The sequence below is a fragment of the Choloepus didactylus genome, chromosome 5, assembly GCF_015220235.1.
Source record: "Choloepus didactylus isolate mChoDid1 chromosome 5, mChoDid1.pri, whole genome shotgun sequence".
NCBI lineage: Eukaryota > Metazoa > Chordata > Mammalia > Pilosa > Megalonychidae > Choloepus > Choloepus didactylus.
In genome coordinates this window covers 115,617,246-115,640,640 of record NC_051311.1, presented here as the reverse complement: position 1 = coordinate 115,640,640, position 23,395 = coordinate 115,617,246, and the positions used below count along the sequence as shown (strand labels likewise).

The window sequence follows — 23,395 nt, the reverse complement described above, 5'->3', positions numbered from 1 at the left end:
ACCCTTGCCGAGAACCACCAAGAGGATGACTGAATTATGTTAACCTTAAGAGAGAGTCTAACTGTTGAGTTGAAATGTTAGGTGTTTATTTATGCACTTTTTCTCCACAAATCTGTAAGTCAATGTCCTTAATGAATAGCAATGCAAAGATAGATTAATGTTGCTGAAGTGTCCAATATTTTTTTCCTCATAATATCTTATGTGAAATGTCACCAAAATAAGACATTTTAGGATACCATGGAAATGTGTGTGTGTGGTTGTCCAAAAAGAACAGCGCTAAGTCATACTCTATATATTTATTTATGGAATTTGTCCTTCATAAAATACTGAATTGATTCCATTTCTGAAAGTCCTCAGTGATGGTTTGAAGCTGAATGTACCCCAGAAAATCATGCTCTTAAAGCTAACCCATTCCTGTGGGTGTGAACCTATTGTGGATGGGACCTTTTGAGGTTAGTTCAGTTGAGACATGCTCCAGGTGGGTCTTAATCCTCTTACTGAGTCCTTTATAAGAGGACGAGAAACAGAGAAAGACACAGAAGCTAAGAGAGAAAACCACAGAAACAGAGAGGAAGCCACTGAAGCCAGAAGCTGGAAGCAGTGAAACCCGGAAGAGACAGAAGAGACCAGCAGTGCGCCTTGCCTTGTGACGGAGGGATCCCAGACGATCAGCAGCCTGTCTTCAGGAAGAAGGTATTGTCTCGATGATGCCTTGATGTAAACGTTATCACAGCCTCAGAAACTGTAAGCTTGTAAACTAATAAATCCCCATTGTTAAAAGCCAGCTCATTTCTAGCATATTTCATCAGCTTTAGCAAATGAAAACACATTCATTATTTCTTTTAACATGATTAATAATCTTTGAATCCTCTATTTAAATTGATTAATTTATTTAAAGTCATATCAGACTAAAAATTAGTAATTTTTAAACACTGATTTAATCAGTTTATGAACATATGGGCTCTTAGAATCATAGAGGAGCCTTAGACTCTTCTGGTTGAGTATCCCCTTTAATGCTTATCCTTTTTTCAAGTTGTGGAATATAACATATTTACATAGAAGTGATAACTTTCCAAGTGCAATTTAGCAAATAGAGAGTAAATTGCAAACAATGTTATGGGTTATATTTCCACAGTTTGTTATTTCCTTATTGTGAAATATAACATATATGCAAAAAGGTGGTAACTTTCAAATTATAATTTAACAAGTAGCTACATAGCAAATTTCAAAGAATATTACAGTTTACAGTTACACCATTTCAGGTCTTTCCTTCTAACTATTCAGACAAGATATAATTTAACAAAGGATTATGAATATTGAATCTCTATATAATTTTCTTTTTCTTAGTTGCTAGGGTATTAGAATGCTTATATCCTTTTGAGAAAGACTTTAAGTGACTGGGTATTCTTGGGATGAACATTTCCAGTAGCATAATTCTTTGCTCCTGATGCAGCCCATTCCTTGGGTAATACCAACTCCCACTACTTTGAGCTGTAGTGACTCCTGTGGTTTCAATCCCCTACAAACTCCTACTTTGACTTTGTGGAGCCATTGAAAGTGATTATTTTATCACTTTAAGACAGCCAATATATTCCCTAACATTTAAGCTGCTTCAGCAGTTTCTCCAATTTCTGTAAGCTTTTCACTATCCTCTTCTCTGATTCTGAGCACACCCTTCAGCTGTGAGAATGCTCCTGGTAACTAGAGTAGAGGAGCAAACCAGCAAGTTCTTGGTTCTAAATATTTTATTTCCATGGACTCCACCTCAGATGGCAGCCACATCAATAGAAGACACAGGAAAATGTCCCTCTATCTTGGAAGCAAAAAGAAACACAGTAATTACATAGTAGGAGTCCTAAATAGTAAATTAGTACTTGCAGATTGCAAAAAATGGCAAAGACTTCTCTCTGTATTTCTCTCTGAAATTGACCCGAGGCTTCAATTTTATTTTCGCTATTCTTCACATTTGCCCTTAAACTCTGCACTCATGGTTTCTTGACATTATTTTTAAATACTAATGAAATTATCCAGTTATTTCCTCCCAACATAGTAATCAGTGTTACATTAAATTTGTCATCTGGCCTTTTTTCCTCTCTCACATCTTAATAAAGAGTGTTAAAATTTTGCTAGTATCTACAACTTGAGTTTTTCTCAAACTGATTCTACTGTGAGTAAATGACTGTTCAGACTTGCCTCCAACAGTTTTAAAAAAAAAAGCAAAACATGTCCTTGCTGGGGGAAAAAAAATGCCTGCCTTATGCAATCATCTCATCTCTAATCTTCTAAGAAATAAACTTTGGAATTTGTATAGGTTTTCCCCTATCATGTGTTACATAATTTGTTATTAGAAAAATAATGACAAATACATTACAAGTGACTAAAATTGTGCCTCTTTAAATTTTGGGGGTGTTACCTGATGTTGGGGATTGAACCATGTCCCCCACAAAAGGCATGTTTAGTTCCCAACCCCTAGTCCTGTGGGTGTGAATCATTTGTAAATGGGGCCTTTGAAGATGTTATCAGTTAAGGTGTGCTCACCCTGAATGAGGGATGGTGGGCTTTAATCCGATATGGCTGAAACCTTATAAGCAAAGGAAGGAGAAGCCCCGCATTTAGCCAGAGGGTGGAAGGCAATGGATCCGAGACGAGAAAGGAGAAGACACCACCTTATGTGCATTGCCTTATGACAGAAAAACCAAGGAACCCCGAAGATTGCTGGCCACCAGAAGATATGAACACTGGGAGAGAGCAAGCCTTCGAGCCTCTGAAACCATGAGGTAATAAAGTCCAAAGCCAACCCATTTTACGGTATTTTTTTTAGCAGCTGAGAAACTAAACACCTGAGCTTTTCTGATTCTGAAAGTTAGAAGCCAAGTCTGTTAAATTTGCTTCCTGCTGTCCTCCATCCTCACTGCAAACCAGCTGTCTCTCTGTATTCCATTTCTCTGTGAATGGTCCAGTCACCCAGCCAGTGATCCCATGGGTAGCCGGGAAGCTCCCAGACCCTTCCATCCGCCTAGCTCCTTATTATATCCAATGGCTCACTAGATCAGGTCAATCTATTTCTTCCTGTTCCTCTCCACCTTGAGGCTGTCATTGCTCCTGGCTTCTAAATTGCCCTTTTAACCGCCAGTCTTAACCCTCGCCTCCAGTTTCTATCCACTCAGTGCTGTGGAGTTACAGTAGATCTGACCAAATCATTGTCCTTCAAATGCTTCAGCGGCTCTCCATTTTTTTCAAGATAAAGGACAAACCTTTTAACCTTTCATATTCAAGGCCCTTCTGGACCTCTCTTGCTTACATTTCCAGTTTACGCCTGCCAGATCATTATAAATCTTCTTTGATTCAGTTATACTAATTATTTTTTGCTAGCACCATCCATTTCTCTCTGGAATTTTTCCTTCCTTCCACCATCTCTCCTTCCTTCCTTTGTTGCCTCCCTCCCTACCTTTTTTCCTTCCATATTCCTTTCTTGCAATTATTTTAAAAGTATTTATTTTCAAATAGATAATATTGGCCACCATATACCTTTCACCTGTCTTTAATAGACTGTTACTAATTTCTTTGGTATTCTTCCAGGGACATATATAACAAATGCTAGCACCTTTTGCACATTGCCTGTCTTTACTTTTTCACTTTTTTTGCTTAGCATTAGGGAAATCATTCCTTATCATACATAAAGAACTATCTTATGCTTTTTAAGAGCTTCGTCTTTGGTGGACATTTAATTGCCTTCCATCTTTTGTTATTACAAGCAAACTTCAGTGAATATCATTGTACACATTAATCGTTGTATAGGTATAGCTATAGAACATATTCATAAGGGGAAATTGCAAGGACAGAGAGAATGTACTTTTCATAGTTATGTCAAATCATCCTCCTTAAAGATTGTACCAGTCTACATTCCCACCAACTTATGAGCGTGCCTGTTTTTCCACATCCTCACCATCATTGCATGCTATCAAATTATCTGATGATAGGTGAAAACGGTATGTCATTTTAGTTTTAATCTGCATTTCACTTATTTTCCACTTCTTTATATTGTGAAATATTTGATGTATACAAAAGAGTGTATGTTCCATATAGGTAAGTTTCAAAGTAAAATAATCATACAAAAAACCTGTATATCTACCACTCAGCTTAAGAAATTGAACATTACCAAAACCATTGAAGGTCCCTCTAAGTTCACCCCCAAATGGACAAAGCCAACTTGAAAACAAGTGGTCCTGGTGATTTGAGGGTGCCCAAAGATATGCTCTGTGAATCCCCAGCAGTTACTGTGCCCAAGAAAAGCCTTTTAGGATCCTCAGAGGTTACTGTGCCTAATGATAAGTTACATGGATCCCCAGAGGTTGCTCTTGGATATGGTTCAAAAACAAGGTAATCTGGGTTAGGCAACCTAGTATTACCTCCAGATGCCTGATACTAAGAATCCAAAGGCCAACTGGTCCATGCAGAGCTCTGCTGGAGCCTAACCCAGCCCTTGGACCTCACAGGGATGCGATGTTAAGTTTCAAACACCACCAGATGCACTTGCCCAATGAGGGAGACGTCTTCTCATCTGGTATTCTGCTTCTCTTCCTTTCACTCAGTATGCTTAGACTATGCCAGGGGTTAAAACTGGATTGAGTTTATAGAAAATATTCATTTGGTATTATGCCCAGAACTGAGTCCTGCTCCAAATCTCAGTTCCCTATGTCCACAAATTAAGTAAGAAACATATATGTACAGGGGAAAACAGCAAAGGAAAGCAAAGTCCCACTTTGCTTTTTTGTACTTGAGCCAAAGTACAAAGGGCTGAGCTCTCTGGCAAGCATGGCTGGACCATTTGTGGCATCTTTTGATCCTAGTCTGCCTAAGCAGTTTCTAACCAAATGCCAATCTAGCACATTCCTTAGTGCCTTGGGAAAGTAAGCAAAGACTTCATTCATTCATTTAACAGTTATTTACTACTTACTCTGTGCCAGGCACTGCCCTGTATTTATGAATCTTATTTTCTAGTGGAAGAAAAATAATTACATAAATTACATAAGTAAATGCTGAATTTAAAACTAATCTGTGAAATACTATGATGTGTTCAGTATTACAAAGAAAGGTCCATGGTGTTGATAGTGCACATAGTAGAGAAAATACAGCAGGAGAAAGCAAACCTTCAGTGCTATGAGAGATTGTATTGTTGGTTCAAAGTCATCCTTTCCTTCTGCATCCACACCCTGCTCCCTGTAGGTAAACTGTACTTTCCTACACATTTGACTTTGGGCTTGGCTAGTGACTCACTTTGGCCAATGGAATGTGTGCAGATGTGACACATGCCATGTCTTAGCAGGAACTTTAAATATATTGTATAATTTAGCCCTGTGCCTCTAGCTCTGACCCTCCAAAAAGAAAACAGCATGCTCTCTCCCTTGGTTCTGGAATGGGAAGATGCATAAGCTGAACTGGTCTGGTCAAGTCCAGTTGGACCAAGCCATCTTAGCAGATCCCAGAAGAACTTCAGGCATGTGAAGCCTTCATGCAATGTGAGCAAGAAATAAATGTTTGTTACAAGCCACTTAGATATTGGGATTGTTTGTTACCGCAGTAAATGGTGATAAATATAAATTCCTATTCCCTTGCTTAGGCTGTGACTGAGACCCTGTAGCCCCTGGCCTGGCTGACATGTGAGAGAAGATTGAAGCATTAGGAGATGGCTGGTTCTCTCCCCACGTAGGAAAAGCTGCTATTCTAGCTTCTTATAAGAAAAGAGAAAAGGAGAGAGCTGGACACTTTCCTTCAACCAAGTTGGAGTAATGGACTGGATTTACCCTCACGCCTCAAACAACCAAGAAACAGACAAAGTATATGAAACAGTGGTTTGCAAAACACTGTAAATCCTTCAGGGAAAAACAATGATCCCTAGGAAACAGTATAAAAATGAGAAACGCTTGATGACTGCCCTGGCTAACTGACTTGAGAGAGTTTTCAGGTCACCGTGCAAAGAGGGGGAACCAAGACAGAGCCCAGCAGATTCCCTTGGTTGAGGAGAAAGAACTGAGAATCCAGAAAGACCAAAGCAGTGAGATTTCTGAGGACAGAGCCAGAAAGCAGAGAAGTTCATACAGAGAGAACCTGGGAGATCTGCGGAGGAATCCCCTTGTTTATTCAGCAGAGTCCTGATGAGTGAATGCATGTGAGGAATCTCTCCAACTGGAAGGATTAGAGGGAAGAGGCCCAGCTGCTAATACAGAGCTGGGAATAGTGCCTGTTCACATCAGACATCCTGGAAAACCTCAGGATTAATGGGGCATTGGGTAGCATACATATTCTGGGCCATAAAATAAGTCTCAATAAATTTGAAAGAATTCAAATAATGCAAAGTTCTTTTATCACAACAGCATTAAATTAGACATCAATAACAAAAATATATTTGGAAAATTCTCAAACAGTTCAAAACTATATAAAAAATTTTAGATCCGTAGATCAAAGAAGAAATCAAAGAAGAAATTAGAAGGTAATTTGAATTGAAGTACAACTACAACATACCAAAATTGTCAGATTCTGCTAAAGCAGTACTTACAAGAAACTTAAAGCCATAACTGTTATTAGAAAAGAAGAAAGGTCTCAAATCAATTACCTCAGCATCAACCTTAAGAAACTAGAAAAGAAGAGCAAATTAAATCCAAAATACTTAGAACAAAGGAAATAGTAAAGATCAGAGTGGAAACTAATGAAATAGAAAGCAGGAAAAAAATAAGTGTATACAGATGTCAAAATTCATCAAAGTATATACCTTAAATGTATGATGCAGTTTATCACATGTCATGCAGAGCTTTATAAAGCTGTTAATTTTTTTAAAAAGAACTTTGTGGGGGGAGGGAGGGAGAGAGAGAGAGAGAACGCTAGAGCTAGAACCCTTCCAAGACTAGAGGCCCTGCCTAGCAGCAAATGGAGCCCTGTTGGCAACCTGAGTCTGATCAATCCCTCGTTCTTAGTGGGAAGAGCTGGAGGTTTGAGAGAGGGGTGGAGACACTAACTTCCCTTATATACTAACCCATAAAGCAGCTGTAATAGTTCCAATGATAATTCCAAGTTCTTCTGAGCCCCAGCTTTACTCCTTTGTCCCCAGCTCAGCTAATGGCACTGCCATATGGCCAATCTCCCAAACTGCCCTCAATTCTTACCTTCCTTTCACATTCCATAAGTCACTGAGTCCTTTCAATTACATCTCAGAAATCTTTCTAAGACTCATTCCCTTCTCTAAATGCAAACTACCATTATCTTTGAATGTTCTCCTTACTTTTACTAGTTGCCATGCTGATTAATGCTTCATAGAATTCATCAGATATATTGTTTTTCTAAAATACAAATCAGATTATTTTAAAAGCCTTATCCCCATATTATCTACAGGTAAATTCCAACCTTCTTAGCAGGGCATATAATTTATTTTACAATCCAGCTTTCATTTGGTTTCATCACTCCCTCCCCATGCACCAGTCATTCTGCTTCATTAACCCAAATGTACTAGGTTGGGTTTGTTTGGGATATTTTAGCCTTTGTGCCTAGACAGCTGTTGTTTCCTCTAATATTCTTCAAGACTTAATTAAAATATTAATAAGAGGGGGAAAAAAAACTTATTCAGTAGCCTGCATTAGGACTTACTGATAATTGCAAATTGGGGCCAACAGGGATCATCCTAAAATAGAATTAGTTTCTATGTGGCAAACTGTACTAAGTTAAGTTCTTGCTCACTCTGTTCTGGATGGGTACTTAGAACCTGATAGTTTTCTTTTTTAATAGGCCATTGCAGTCATAACAAGGTGATGTATGAATACATTCAGATATTTTTTTCAAAGCACTCTTCTGAAGCTAATACAAGTAAATACAGCAATTCTTAATGTTTAAGCAGTTCATTCACTGTAAACTAGCCAAGTGTGGGAATACTGTTGTTACAGGGAAACTTTAAAGGTTTGATAAACTTAAAGTTTTGGGGAATTTGACTTACTTAGATTTTAAAATGGCTGCCATAAGTAACATTGAATGGTAGAAGAGCTGACATTGGAGTGACCAGCCCTCGTTAGGGATCTGGTAGGATTTTGGTTTGTAATGCATGCTGGTGTTCATGTTTTTTGGTCAAGAAAGTATGAATAGGAAGGATATGCAGAAGACTTTATTTTAATACAGATTCACATTACTATGTACAAGCTATGTTAAGATGTTAAAATGGCTTACACTGTAGACATTGTAAAAACTGAGAATAACAAACTGAAATCCTTAAGATCACACAAGTTGGAAATATGTACCAAACATTAACTGCATGAGTAAGGAATCAATTCGATGTAGTGCACTTTTAGTCCATTTAAGTTGAATAGGTTTCCATTGTATTATAGTCTCTTTATTCTAAATTTGGCCAAAGATGATTGTCCATCACTAAAAATGCCTGTCACTTGGAATTTTGTGGTCAGAATGCAGTTAGCAATTACAACAATCTTTACAGTGGCATGAGAAGTTGGCAATGTATTTTCAAAGTGTATTATGCCTTGTTTTAAAACTGACTAAGTAGGTGCATGTGACAGTATTTGAGGTCATTTGTTATGGTGCTATTTCTGTTAGTACACATGTTTAGACTCTTGTACATTTTGCCCAGAACTTTTTACAAAGTATTTATTTTATTGCACATCCAGAATTTTATGTATTTGTCTTATGTGCATATCCCTAAACTTACAATTTTATTTTGTCTTTTGGAGATTGTTGATGCAGCTTGTCTAAGAACTAGATTCTAAAGATTTATTTGGGACCATGGGAGTGGTGGTTGAGAAGAAAACTCTTTGCACATGACAGACTTTAGATACTTTTTGCTGCTAGTTTTGTGTTATATTTATTGAATATTTTGGAAAATATTTATTTTTGTAAGCCTAAAAGTGATTCTTTGAAGGTTTGAAGAAACTTGACCAAAAGGGAATACAAAAACACTGGCACTTGAATTTTGAATGTCAACATACGTGAAACAATATATTTTAGGGTAGTGTGAGCTTTAAATGTTAAGTCTTATTAAACTTAAGTAAAATATCAGACCCGATATTGGCAATGTAGCCATAACTTTCTACCAAAATTTAAGACAAACTTGGCAACTTGAAATTAAAACATGCCAAGGTTTTGATAGCATTGTCTTAAGAAATTACTGAAATACTTCTAAACACTGATGTGAAGAATCCACATTTTTTGAGTTCTATGAATTTTGCTGTTTTGTTTTTGTGTGTTTTCAGTGGCTGTTTGGCATATTGCAATCTCATACATGTGGTTATCTTTGTGTATTGCCGTATTTAGTGACTTTACATTCAGGTTTATCAGCAATATTTTCAGTAAATAAGGTTTCAAAAACCATGATACAAAAAATGGACTTAGACTTGCTGTTGTAAATATTGAACCTCAGGTCACTGTAAGTTTAGTAATTGCTGATTGTTTTAGATGTTTATTAGTTTTAGATACTAGCACTGCATGTGCTACATTCTGATTTTACTAAACTAAAAGTTGGACATAAAAAAGATATTATACCTTGATTAAGCCTTTCCTAATTCCCCAGAAAAATGGTCCCCTTATTTTTGACCCTAAAATTGTATTGCCCTAGTGGCATCTATTAATGGCACAAGTAAAATGCTAGCTAACAGCAACCTAGAGCAGTTTGAAAATGAAGTAGCAGGAAGAGAGAGAAACTGCTTAGGCCTGAGGTTGCAGTAACCCCTTCTTGGAGTCACTTAGTGACTAAGAACATTTTTAGAAATGTAGCACTAAAACATGAACAGCCATTCTCTTGGACTAGGTAGAAGAAAGAGTTGTGTTCTGGGCATTTAAGAGCCTGTAGTCATTAGCCCCACCCACCTGGGAAAGAAATAAATTGCTTACTGACAGGGCTAGCTGTGTTATTCCAGTGGAAACTCTGACAAGGCATTTGGAGTGGGGACTCATGAGCTAGGGACAAAAGGGAGACCAGTCGCTCCCTTAAGCCAGCCAAGATGGCCAGAGGCTACTGAGAGTCCCTGTACGTTCATTTGTGCTTCTGTGGACATTACCATCCCTCTTAATAGAATCCATCACTGTGTGAGGGAAACAACCTGGTATAAAGAAGTTGAGTTAGGAGACAGGGTTCTTATCTCAGCTCTGCTAAAATATTTGCAACTGATTTATCTTGTTTGATAAAGAAAAACAATTTTAAATGGCTTAAGATAATGAACTTTTAAACTTACCTCTAAAGATAATTGTATTTCCAGTACCAAAAGGTCTGGCAAATAATTTTTTCAGTGCAATTTTGGCACAAGGAGATGGAAAGTTTTTCCTGTGATATATATGTATGTTATCTGCTTTCCCCCAGAAATTTTGGTTTCAAATTAATCAATGTCTCTCTTAAACCTCTTTTCCCAGTACAAATCCTGCCTCTCCCTCAGTTTGTCTTGTTTTATGTAAAGTTTAAATGAACTTGCAAAAGGATTTTTCATTCTTTTAATTGGAGGAAAGTTTCTCAAATTAACTAGTACAGGATATTGGATGCTATTGTTTGAGCTCCTGAACCTTTGATTACAAAATAGTCGTGAACATATTAAAAGCCTTGAATAGGTTTCCAGTACTTTCTGTATGCTTTCTTTAGTTTCTACTTCCACTATGGGAAATCATTGTTTTCTTTCCAATTCAAATAGTACTGTGTGGCCTCTAATAGGGAGAGCTTTTTTATTCTCTAGATTTTCATCATTTTAGAAGGAGTGTGTGTGTGTGTGTGTGTGTGTGTGTGTGTGTGTGTGTGTGTGTATAAAATTCTCTTAATGCATTCAAAAGACATATAATAGCTTAAAGAAAAATTTGGAATTTTAACATACGTAGATGTAATATATGTAACAAAAATAGCACAAAAATGGTAGTTAGGTAAATGAAATTATATTGCTCAACATTTTTATATTTCATCTGAGGCAATTCAATATTAACTATAAGTAGATTGAGATAAGTTAAGGCTGCATGTTAGACCAAGCATCAAAAAATCATGCAAAGAAACATAATTTAAAAGCCAGTAGTGGAATTACAATGGAATACTAAAAAAAAAAAAATTTGATTAACACAAAAGAAGCAGGAAAAGAAGAAAAAAAAATGAACAAAAATCAGATTAAACAAGCAGAATATAAATATCAGAATGACTGATACATCCAAATAAATGAGCAATTAGATTAAATGTAAGTAGACTAAATATTCCAACCAAAAGGTAGATAATGTCAGATTGGATAAAAAAGCAATACTCAGTTATATGCTATGTATATAAGATGCACTTTAAAGACATACAATGCAAACAATGAGTATAAGAAAGCTGGAATGGCTATATTAACATATTTTATAACATATTCTATACCTTGATTTGTCAAAGATAAATCAAATTCATAAAACTATACATTTGAAATGTGTGCATTGTATTGTAGTAAATGATACCTTAATGAATCTTATTTTAAAATACCAAACACATAGATTAACAGATTCTAGCAACTAAAGAGAAAAAAGCAGGAGATAATTCACAAGGCATTCTCTAGCATGCAGCAAGAAGAAAGAAAAAGATTATAAGTATGAAGGAAGGGTTAAGAAACATGGAAGACAGAGTGAAAAGGTCTAATATAAGGTTTTAGATGGAGAAGAAAACAGGGCATGAGGCAGAGACAGTATCGGAAATGGTAATAGCTGAGAATTTTCCAGAACTGATATAAGATAGTGATTTAAAAGTTCAGGAATCCCAGTAAATATCAAGAAGGATAAATAAAAATCAATCTATGTTTAGATAGATTCTACAAAACTGCACAAAGCCAAAGAGAAGACAAAATTTTAGTTTCAGGCAGAGATTTCCTCAAAGCTGCAGCAATTACATGGACAACTCATTTCTCAATAGAATTAGTGGAAACCAGAGGACAGTGAAGTAATATCTTTCATGTTCTGGAAGAAAGTAGTTGCCAACCTAGAATTATATTTCCCTGTGAGCAGGTTAGACATAGGAAAAACATCTTGCAGACTCTAAGGCACCTTTGTCCTCAGTGCAGGGAAGGGGGCGTCTGGAGAGAACAGGCTCCTGAAATCTGACAAGGTTGAGCAAAACAAGACACATTGTTCAACCACAAGGCATGGTCCAATCACAATAACTCATTCACAATACTTAATTTGAATGTTTATTCAGCCTATTGCACTAGTTACGTACAAATCTTAATTTATATGTTTACTAACCAATCATAAGAATATATAGACAACCAATTGCACTAGCCTACTTACAATACTTAATTTGAATGCTGTCACACCAATCACAATGTACCAGCATCTCAAAACTCACCTCCCTTTGTTTAATCTGTTAAAAACCCCATGTCCCAAGCAACATGCCCCCATCTCTCTCTTGAGCAGCCCTGCACTCACCACTTGAGCGTGTACTGTCTTTGTCTTCAGTAACTTTTCTCATTAGCTTATATCTTCTTCTCACATCCTTAAACAGAGCTCCAGTAACACCTTCCTAAAAACAGAGCTCCAGTAACACCTGTATGAGAAGGAAATGGACATTTACTAACGAGACAGAATGAATTCACCTCTAGGAGACCCTAATTAAATTATAAAAAATGTACTTCAGGTAGAAGGAAAATGATCCCCAGGGGAAAATCTGAGAAACAAAAAGGAATTAAGAACAAAGAAAATGATAAATATGTAGCTAAATCTAAATGAACACTACCTGTGTAAGATGACGTTAATAATAATATCTTGTAGTATTTTAAAAAGAATTAAAATGCAAACCTATGGTAATGTGTAAATCAGAAGGGAGTGAAAGGAATTAAAATGTTCTAAGGTCCTTCTGTTAATTGGCCAGAGAATAAAAATATTGATTGACTAGACTTTGGTGTGTTAAGCATGCACATTGGATTTCTAGGAAAACCAACATAAGAATAGTAACAGATTGGAATATATTCCAGTATTTCCAAACTGATGAGGGTGAGGGGAGGGAGGAAAGAGAAAAAAGTATTTAATAAGTTTAAAAAAAAAAAAAAAGCAAAGGAAGAAGATAAATAAAAGAAAACTTTGGTCAGGTCAGATCAATAGAAAGCCCAACACAAGACGGTGAATTTAAACCCAAATATGTCCCTAATTACATTAAATATAATCAGACCAAGATATAATCAGACCAAGTATCGCAGTTAAGAGGCAAAGAATATCAGACTGGATAAAAATTCCCAACTATTTTCTGTCTATCAGAGGCATATCTAAAACATAAGCAGACAGGAAAAGTAAAACTGTAGCTGACAACTGCAGAATATAAATTCTTTTCAGATATAAATGAATGCTACAAAAATCTTACCATAAACTGGGCCATAAAGCAAGTTTCAACAAATTCAAATGCAAATGTGATTAAACCAGAAATCAACAACAGAAATATTAACTAAAATATCCCCATATATAAATGAAGAAACAGACTTCTAAACAATGAATTGGCTATTGAAAAATCAAATAGAAATTAGAAAAAACATTTTAAACTAAAATATACAAAAAATACTACATACCTAGAGAGAAGGAACCAAAGCAGTGCTTAAAAGGACATTTTTAGCCATAAATAATTGTATTAGAAAAAAAGGATGAAAATTAATGAGATTAGGAAGGTATCAGCAAAAATATCTCTAAAAAGTCAAAGAAGGAAAATAAAAACAGAATTTAATGAACTAGAAAACAAAGATACAATAGTTGTTTCTTTGAAAAGACTAATTAAATAGACACATTCCTGGTGATGTTAATCAGAGAAAAAAGAATAGGCATATAAAATTAGTATGAGGATTAAAATAGATGATGTCACTACAGATCCTACAGACATTAAAAAGCTAATAAGAGATTATAAGCAACTTTATGGCACTAAAAGCAAACAAAAATGAACTAATTACTAGAAAAATATAATAACCAAACTGATTTGAGAAGAAATAAAAAACCTGAAAACACCTATAACAATGAAAGAAAATGTCTTAATATTCAGAAATCTTCTGCAAAGAAAATTCTAGGTTCAGATGGCATCACTTGAAAATTCTACTAAACATTCAGGGAGTGAATATTTCTAATCTTACACAAATTCTTTCAGACAATAGAAAAAGAACAAATGGTTGCCAAGTCATTTTTGGGGTAGCAAAGCCTTAATTCCAAAACTAGACAAGTACAGTATAAAAGAAAAAAACTATTAGAGGTTGTTTCAGGCTGCTAAAGCTGCTAGAATGCAAAATACCAGAAATGGATCGGCTTTTATAAAGGAGGTTTATTAGGTTACAAATTTCCAGTTCTAAGACCATAAAAGTGTCCAAACTAAGACATCAGCAAGAAGATACCTTCACTGAAGAAAGGCCTATGGTGTCCGAACACCTCTGTCAGCTGGGAAGACACATGGCTGGCGTCTGCTGATCCTTTGCTCTGGGTTGCATTGGTTTCAGCTTCTGATTCCAGTGGCCATCTCTTTAAGTACCTGTGGGTTCTCACTTAGCTTCTCCTGGGCAAACTCTGGGCTTCATCAATTAGCTTAGCATCTCCAAAAGTCTCTTCTGTCTGCAGCTCCAAGGTCTGGGTCTGTGTCAGCTCTGCGTCTCTCTCTCTCTCCCTGAGCTTTCTTAAGGACTCCAGTAAACTAATTAAGACCCACCTTGAAAGGGTGGGGTCACATCTCCATGGAAATAATGTAATCCAAAGTTCCCACTCACAATAAGTCTGTAACCCACAAGATTGGATTAAAAGAACATGGCCTTTTCTGGGGTACATAAGAGGTTCAAACTTGCACAGGGGCCAAAAAAAGATACAAAAATCCTAAAGGAAATGTTAGCAAACTGATTCCAGTAATACATAAAAAGAATACATTTTCCTCATGAACACAGATGCAAAAGTATTTAAGAAAATACTGGGAAATTGAATCCACAATTGTGGGTTATTTCAGTGCGGTGCAACACTATTCAGCAGTAAAAATTAACAGATTACAGCTACATACAACAATGTGAATAAATTTAAAAAACCTAATGTTTTTGAAACAAAAAGCAGTATAATATAGTATGGTTCAATTTATTAAAAAATCAAAACTGGCAAAACCAACCTACATTATCTAAGGATGCATATATAGGTGGTAAAAGGATGCATATATAGGTGGTAATACTAAAAAGAAACTCATTATAACAATAGTCAACAAAGTGGTTATCCCAGAGGAGTGTCTTGGGTACTGGCAGTGTTCTATTTCTTGGGTTATACAGGAGTTACATAAGTGTTTGTCTTACAATTTTTAAAATTTCATATATATTACATGCACTCTCCTGTCTGTATGATTCAATTCACACTTACAAAAATGAAAAAAATTATTTTTAAAGTCCCACAGTTCCATATGCATAAAGCAAACATTGGTTGCAGAGTGACCACATAATGCTTACCACATATATGTATTAATATCTTTCAAATATTTGTAGAAATTGTTGTGTTAATAAAACACAAAGTAATTTAAACAACTAAGAAGAGGTGAGATAGGCACTCTGATAGAAATGCAATTTCATTTAACTTTTCTGGAAAGCAATTTGGAAAACATCTAAACAATATTCTTAAGCTTTGCATCTAGAAAGCTATCCTATGTATATAATAAAATTATGTATTGTCAAAAATTTATGTACAAGAATATTCACCTGGGCATGTGTGGCTGAGAAAAATTGGAAACAATAGTGGAATACTTCACAGGTATTTGTCCGTCCATGCAATGGTCCTTGTCAGACAGATGCCCATGAGAACATGCAGATCACTCAGCTCCTCAGTGCTGCTGGCTGACACCACCTGAATCTCACACTCAGATTTCTGAATCTCACACTCCCTGAAGATGGAGCTATACAACAGGTCTATATTTTCGAGTCAAATCATCCCAAATATAACCTCCAATTTTGGGTCAGCCTCTTTTGCACAGTATAGTAACTGACAAATTTTTAAAATATAGATTTATATTCCTACCTCATTCCAAAAAGGATTCAAGGCTACAGAATGTTGGATTAAAAATGCCTTCATTCCTCAGGATTAGTGTATTTTTTTTTCTTTATTAGAAAAGTTGCAGTTTTACAGAATAATCATGCATGAAATACAGGATTCCCATATATCACCCTATTAATACCTTGCATTGGTGTGGTGTATTTATTACAATTGAGGAAAGCACATTTTTATAATTGTACTATTAACTGCAGTCCATTGTTTAACTTAGGGTTCACTGTTTTTGTTGTGCAGTTCCATGGATTTCTTTTTAAATTTTTCATACTGTTACCATATACACATTCTAACATTTCCTCATTTAATCACAGGCAGGTATGTATTTCAGTGCTGTTAATTACATTCACAATGTTGTGCTACCATCACTACCATTCACTACCAAAACATCTGCATCATTCCAAATAGGAACCCTGTTCATTTTAAGCCTTAACTCCCATTGCCTATTCCCACCTGCTCCCCGGTAAACTGTATTCTAGATTCTGACTCTAAGAGTTTGCATATTCTAATTATTTCAAATCAATGAGATTATACAATATTCAGGATTAGTTTTTTTTTTAGTTACTTTTTTTAAAATTCAATTTTATTGAGATATATTCACATACCATGCAATCACCCAAAGTGTACAATCAGTTGTTCACAGTACCATCATATAGTTGTGCATTCATCACTCCAATCTATTTTTTGAACATTTTCCTTGTACCAGGAAAAGTGAAAACAAGAATAAAAAATAAAAGTAAAAAAGAACACCCAAATCATCCCCCCCACCACCATATTTTTCATTTTGTTTTTGTCCCCATTTTTCTACTCATTCATCCATACACTAGATAAAGGGAGTGCAATCTACAAGGTTTTCACAATCACACTGTCACCCCTTGTAAGCTATATTGCTGTACAATCATCCTCAAGAATCATGACTACTATTTTGCAGTTTGATAGTTTCAGGTATTTACTTCTAGCTATTCCAATGCATTAAAACCTAAAAAGGATTATATATATAGTGCGTAAGAGTGTCCACCAGAGTGACCTCTCAACTCCATTTGAGATCTCTCAGCCACCGAAGCTTCACTTCGTTTCACCTCACATTCCCCTTTTGGTCAAGGAGATGTTCTTAGTCCCATGATGTCAGGTCCAGATTCACCCCCAGATTTGGGATTAGTTTTGAGGACTGGGGAAAGTGAGAAAGAAAGAAGACTAGAAGGGCAAGTTCGAAGGCCCTTGATGAAGGAATAAGGCAGCACCACCCTTTCACTCAAGCAAGAGGGGACCCTGTCTTGTACCCCATGCTTTAGAGGGTCCCACTCTGGTCTTTCTCCAGTCATGCCTCTCCCGATGGGATCATTGGTCCAGAGCCATGGAAACGGACCCACACTCAGAGCCCATGGACCCTGTCTACATCATGCTTTGGGTACTCTGCACTCTGGAATTCTCTGTCCAAATGGCCCAGAGCCTGTTTCCAGAGCCTCTTTCCTGGATCCACCTTGGGTAGCCAACTGGCACTGTTGTAAGAACTGTGGACAGAGCATAGACATAATGGCTAATGTGAGCCCTTTATGGTGCAGTACAGAGCTGAGCAGAAAAAGAAGGGGTTGGACCTTGGGCTGGAACTGGGATCAGTTCTCCCCATGTGGCCACATTCTGCTGGGGAACTCCAAGGAGTCCAAGAATTCTAAATCCAAACCTAGCCTCCTTCCAGGTCATTATAAAAGCATATAACCAATGTAGGAGTTTGGCCCATGTGATGTGAAAATCTACATATTTACCCCCCACCCCCCCGCCATAGATTCCTAAATGATTAGGGGTGGGCCTAGGAAAGAATCTATATTCTAGATGTCAAGGTGAACCTGAAAGCGCCCAGGCAGATATTCAAGCATGAGTGTAAAAGACAGAGACTGGAGATCAAGCAGGATCTTAACTAGAGGAGAACAAGATGAGGGGCAGTTATTAGTATAAGGTGTAAGTGAAAACCAGCAGCTAGACAGTTAATTAAAGAGCACTTGAACTACCTGCCTTAGGCTCCATCATTCCCTGAGGCTGTATCTTCAGGTGGCCAAAGCTGGGGAGGCTGCCTTGTATGGGAAAGGGGCAAGATAGTAATTGCCACAGTGAGCTGGAGAATCAAGAAATTAAAAATAGGAGTATCAGGTAGTCTCAAGAATTCCATTTAGGTTGACGTGCACTCTCAAACTGGGACAGTTAAGCATTTTCAATGTATTCCAACATCTTTTAATTTACCAGGAGTTTTGGATAGTTCAAGCAGGAGCATGCTTGATATGGTTTTCACAAATATTAGGACGATAATTTATTTAATTTTAATTTATTATGAAAAGCATTATGGAATGATGATCAAATATTCTACAAATCAACATTTATGCAGAATTTCCAAATTATTTCTCCTGAATGTCTCCTTTCAGACTTTCCTGAAATGAACAAATGTTATTCCCAGCATGAAAATCATGCAGAAAAATTCTGCAAGATTAAAAAGGTAAGTAATTTCAACAAGCCAAGAAAAATTAATATAATTTGCTTACATTTTCTTATTTAATATGTGTTACTTCTTAACCATGTCTAAAGTAGTTAAATTTCATTGACAAAACAGTATGGTGATTCTCATGTGGTCATTAAGTAATATGCCTTTTTCTTTTTAAATATAAATCAAATTTAAAGTAAATATCAGTTTTATGAAAGAAAATGAGGAAAGGTGAAGGAAAAAGTTGATTTCTTTTAGGAAGGGCTACAAAGTTTCATTGCAAGGCATACAAGTAAGGATGCGATTTGGGGCCATTTTTACAATCAATCTACTACATAAGATGAAGGCTCATTTTTATTTTAGTTTTGTTTTGAATGAACTATGCTTGATTATATTTAAATTCTGTTGAAAAGGAGTCAGTAGAAAGGAGGAAGGGGTTAAAGATATGAGAGGGAAGAGAGCATTGAAAGAAGAACATTTCTGAGATGGAGAGAGAGCATATGGTCTGTAGCACAAGTGAAAAGATTAGCCAGAAACACCACAGTCATTGTAACTCATGGGAAGGAGGAGCAGATGGGAGCAGAAGCAGAGCACTACATTGATTTGATGGTAGGATGTTGAACTAATCATTGTCTCATGACTCCTTTTCATTGAGAAGGCAAAATAATTTGTCAAGAGTGGGACAGGAGGTCAGTGGGTTGGAGGTTTGCATTAAGTGGAGAAAGTTTGAAAGAGCTGTTGTAAATAACGGGAAAGAGACCTATACAGGGAAATAGTAGTGCTGGTTGAGAGTTGAGACCATGACTTTAAAGTTTCACCAGTTATCATGACTTTTTGACTTCCTTTAACCACCTTCAGCTGCCTACCTGCAGACATGGACAAGATAGACTATTATATTCATCCAAAGCTGAGATTTTGCTAGGCCAGTGAACTGGAAGGTCAGTGGAGAAAGAAAATGGAAAGAGGGCAGTGAATGGCTTATAGAATCCAATTCAGTCTGAAAGAGAAGAAAACATGGAAGGGTGTGGTGGCTGGGAAGTGAACAGATACAGTAACTAATGGTTTTGTTGAAGTCAGATAACCAGTGTCATGGAGTGGGTAAGAGAATTGGAAGAACACACGTTTGTGATTATAGAGTGGGATGGCTGAATTTATTACTTCAGAAGAGCAGCTGCTCTTCAAGTTATGACAAAGTTTAAGTTAAGGTTATGAGAGTGGATAGGTGAAGAGGAGAGAGTGGTCATGAACCCAAGAGGCCAGTATTCTGGAAGGGTTTTCCACAGGGAAATCGAAGTCACTTCGGCTGAGGCAAGACTTGGGGTGGAGGATACTGGTAACAGAGGCAGGAGTTATGAGGCCTGTAAGATTGTAAGAGAATTAATCCTTAAAGTCCTGTAGTGGATGTGGGGACACAGACGCCCCATTTCCAGAGGGACTTTGGAGAGGTCATATATAAAGTAGATGGGGAAATTCTCATCCCTCTGGAAGGAGTTTCAGAATGGCTTGAAGGTGAGGAGGCAGGGGAGACACCCTGGGCTCAGGGCTCCTGGGTGGCAGGATTTGTGGGTTTTGGAAGTCCTTGGGGCCAAGAAGTCTGTGAGATGGTTGTGATGCCAGTGGAACGGATGGGGGAATAGGTGTGAGGTCTTCATGCTTTGCTCTTTGAACTGAATTCAGTTGGTAACATATTACTCCTTACTTTACACCTTTCTTACCAGTGTGCAGCCATAGAGAACAATGAATAAACACTGAAAAATTGGTAAAAGGATTGTTACCCTCTGTGTTGTTATATCCCATATTTAGAATCCTGTTCTACAGATTTACCTTTCTGTTGCCTTGTTACTATGGTTACCATGTTTTCCAAACCAAATCCCTGAGACACAGGTTGGCAAAGGACAAAATTCAAAGTCATGAATCTGGATCTTTGTTCTAATTAGTAATAATAATAATAGCATATATCAAATGAGTGCATATGGTGTGTCAAATTCTATTCTAAGCCTCCATAATTTATTTAATCTGCTAACAGTCTACCATGTTATTGATTTTTAAGTGTTTCATATTTTGGATTTGAGTATGTTGTATGTGTTGCAAAAATCCTCTTCCATTCTGTAAACTACCTGTTCACTCTCTTAACAGTGTCTTTCGTGACCTTAATCTTATATTCTAGTCATATTTACTTATAGTCATATTTATGAATTTTTTCTGTATTGTAGCAGTTTTTGTGTACTGGACATTTTTGCTTATTCTAAGGTAATGAAGATGTTCTCCTATCTTTTATTCTAAAATATTTTATTGTTTTACATTTCACATTTAGATCTGCAATCCACCTGGAATTGACTTTTAGGTATGATGCAAAATAGGGGTTTTTTTTTCCCTATGCATTGCAGTGTCACCTTTAGCATATATCAGGTAAACAGACATGGATGATATGTTTTGGGAGCTTCTGTTTTGTTTCATTGGTTTATTTGTTGTTGTGAAGTCACTATTATCAATCTAATTTTACAGATAAGGAAAATGTAGTCTCGGGGAGATTAATTTTCCCTAAATCATATAACTAGTAAATCCACCCTGTTAATTATATGATGCATGTATCTTAAGGGCAATTGTACCATAAATTACTATATCTTTCTAAGGAGGTCCTTGAATTGCTTCTTCCAAAAAATATTCCTCCACCTTGGGAAATGCTATTAGAATTAATGGAAGGAGGTTCAAGACCAATGGATGTCGGTTCTAATCACCAATCTAACATTCATTAGCAATAAGAATACATACAATTAAACTTTCTGAAATGTTTCCTTATCTGTAAAATGAGAAAGATGAGAAAAGAAATACACATCTAGCATGGTTGATACAAAAATCAAGTCAGACTATATATATATATATATCTCCCAGGACATAGAACTCAATAGTGTTCTTTGTTTCTTAATCTGTTGACAGAAATGCTTAAACCTGAAGAAATTTAAAGATGTATTTTACTAATATTACACATTCTGAGCAATTTTGGAATGTTTAGTTATTATTGTTTGGTTTGCTTTTGGGGTGTTTTCTAAGTGGAAATCACGTTTTGGGTCTTACAAAGAGAAGTAAATGGACTATGGTCCATACATAATGGCAAAGATAAAATGCAAAGAAGGGAGGGAGTTGAGAACAAAACTACTATTAGTTTTGGCTGGATACCATCCTGGCTAGTCATGTCTTTAGTTTCATTCTACTGTGCAAATATTAGTTATCTTGGGATCATGAATGAAAAACATACAGGAAGAGAGCAACAAGCCTAAAACAGTATTGTCAAATTAATCCAGGATTAGGAATTATGGCTTGTTCCTCAGCTCAGGCCCTTTTGTAGCCTAACTTGTGTTAGAAACCTATGATCACCGAGGCAGTTTTTGGAGGGAATTTTTACCTCCAATGAAAACAGGTCCTTTTAAAAAACAATTTCTTCCCTTTCCTGACTCTCACTTTCTTCCCCCTTCTAATTCTATTTTTTTCTCATTTCAAGTTTTCTCATTTCATCTTTCTCTTTTTAGGGCTGCACATGATACTTCTGAAGGCCTCAGACATTCCTTCTAACCCCAATTTTTTTTTATATCTGCATCTCCTACCAGCCTAAGGCATGAACCTCAAGCAGCATTTAGGAAATCACCCTGTCCTGGACCAGTGAGAAGCAATTGTACAGCAACCCAATCCTGTTCACAGTGGCTTTGCAAAACCACCTCGATTCAAGAGACAGCCTGCAATTCTCAACATATTTGCAAAACAAAATTATTTTAGATTTACTGTAAAACCGCATATGGTGGCACCATTCTGTCCTGGGCACACCAGCTCATAGCCCCATCTGATGCCCAGCTTCACCCCTGTGGCCTACAGATGCATCCAACTGTCACAGACTGAGCACGACAGACGTTTCCATCATCCCACCAAGTCTCCTTGCTCTGATTCGAGACTCCTGCGGCTGCCTCCTGACTGTCATTCCCATGAGATGTGCTTATGGGAGAAATGGGACTTATCATACATTTCCTGCTATTTGCCTAGTAAAGGATTTTCTTAATTTCAGTAATTTCTTTAAGACTTAAGCTAATGTAATTCCTCTGAAGAGCCAAGAGAACAAAACATAGGAAAAGAAGCACAAAGGATTTGTACTGGAGTCACATTCCAAACTCATGGGTAACATTCAGAAGTCATCTAAATGGAACAAGCCTTAAATTTCAGAATATATAAAGAATCCAGGAAGACCCTTTTAAAAAGCAGGAAATCAAGCCTTATGTTAACCAGTTTTCTTTTACTGTAGAATCCGAGGCTGTTTTACAGCTTTATTAAATGGTATATGCCTCAGGCTTTGCTTCTTAATAATTTCATTTTCTCTGGAACTCTCACTCTGAACTATTGTGGGATCTAACAGCACACTGGAATTTTAAGCATGTGAGGAGGGTAATTGAGAAATTTAGGTTCTGTTTGCTTCCCCCGATATTTAAGAAAGCAATTACAGACATGTCTGGCACCATTTAAAACCCAGAGCCTTACTCACCCTGAGCAGAATGCAGAATATCTCAGCCTGTATGCCCTGGCCAGAAGTAATGAGTGGGGCTCATGTCTTTGAGCAAAGAAAAACATAGAAAGAGGCATGGTGGGAGGCTGCCTTAGTTTCTTAGGGCTGCCAAAACAAAGTGCCACAAACTGAGTGGCTAAAACAACAGAAATACATAGTCTCACAGTTCTGGAAGCTGGAAGTCCGAAATCAAGGTGTCAGCAGGGCCACACCTCCTCCGAAGTCAGCTCTGTGCCTCTCTGTCCCAGTCATCACATGATGTTCTCAACTACCTGTCTTTGTCTCCTCTCCCCTTATAAGGACACTGGTCATACTGGATTAAGGGCCCATCCTACCCTAGGATGGCCTCATTTTATACGTTGCCTAATTCCACCTAT

At 36.9% G+C, this 23,395-nt stretch overlaps 1 long non-coding RNA gene across 1 annotated transcript; it reads left to right on the top strand.

Annotated features, from left to right (window-relative positions):
- The first annotated feature begins 628 nt into the window (after positions 1-628).
- Positions 629-23,017, top strand: LOC119534965. The gene is made up of 4 exons (XR_005217142.1): positions 629-693; positions 18,417-18,487; positions 20,787-20,881; positions 22,000-23,017. It is a non-coding gene; the product is annotated as an uncharacterized LOC119534965 (long non-coding RNA).
- Positions 23,018-23,395: the final 378 nt, after the last annotated feature.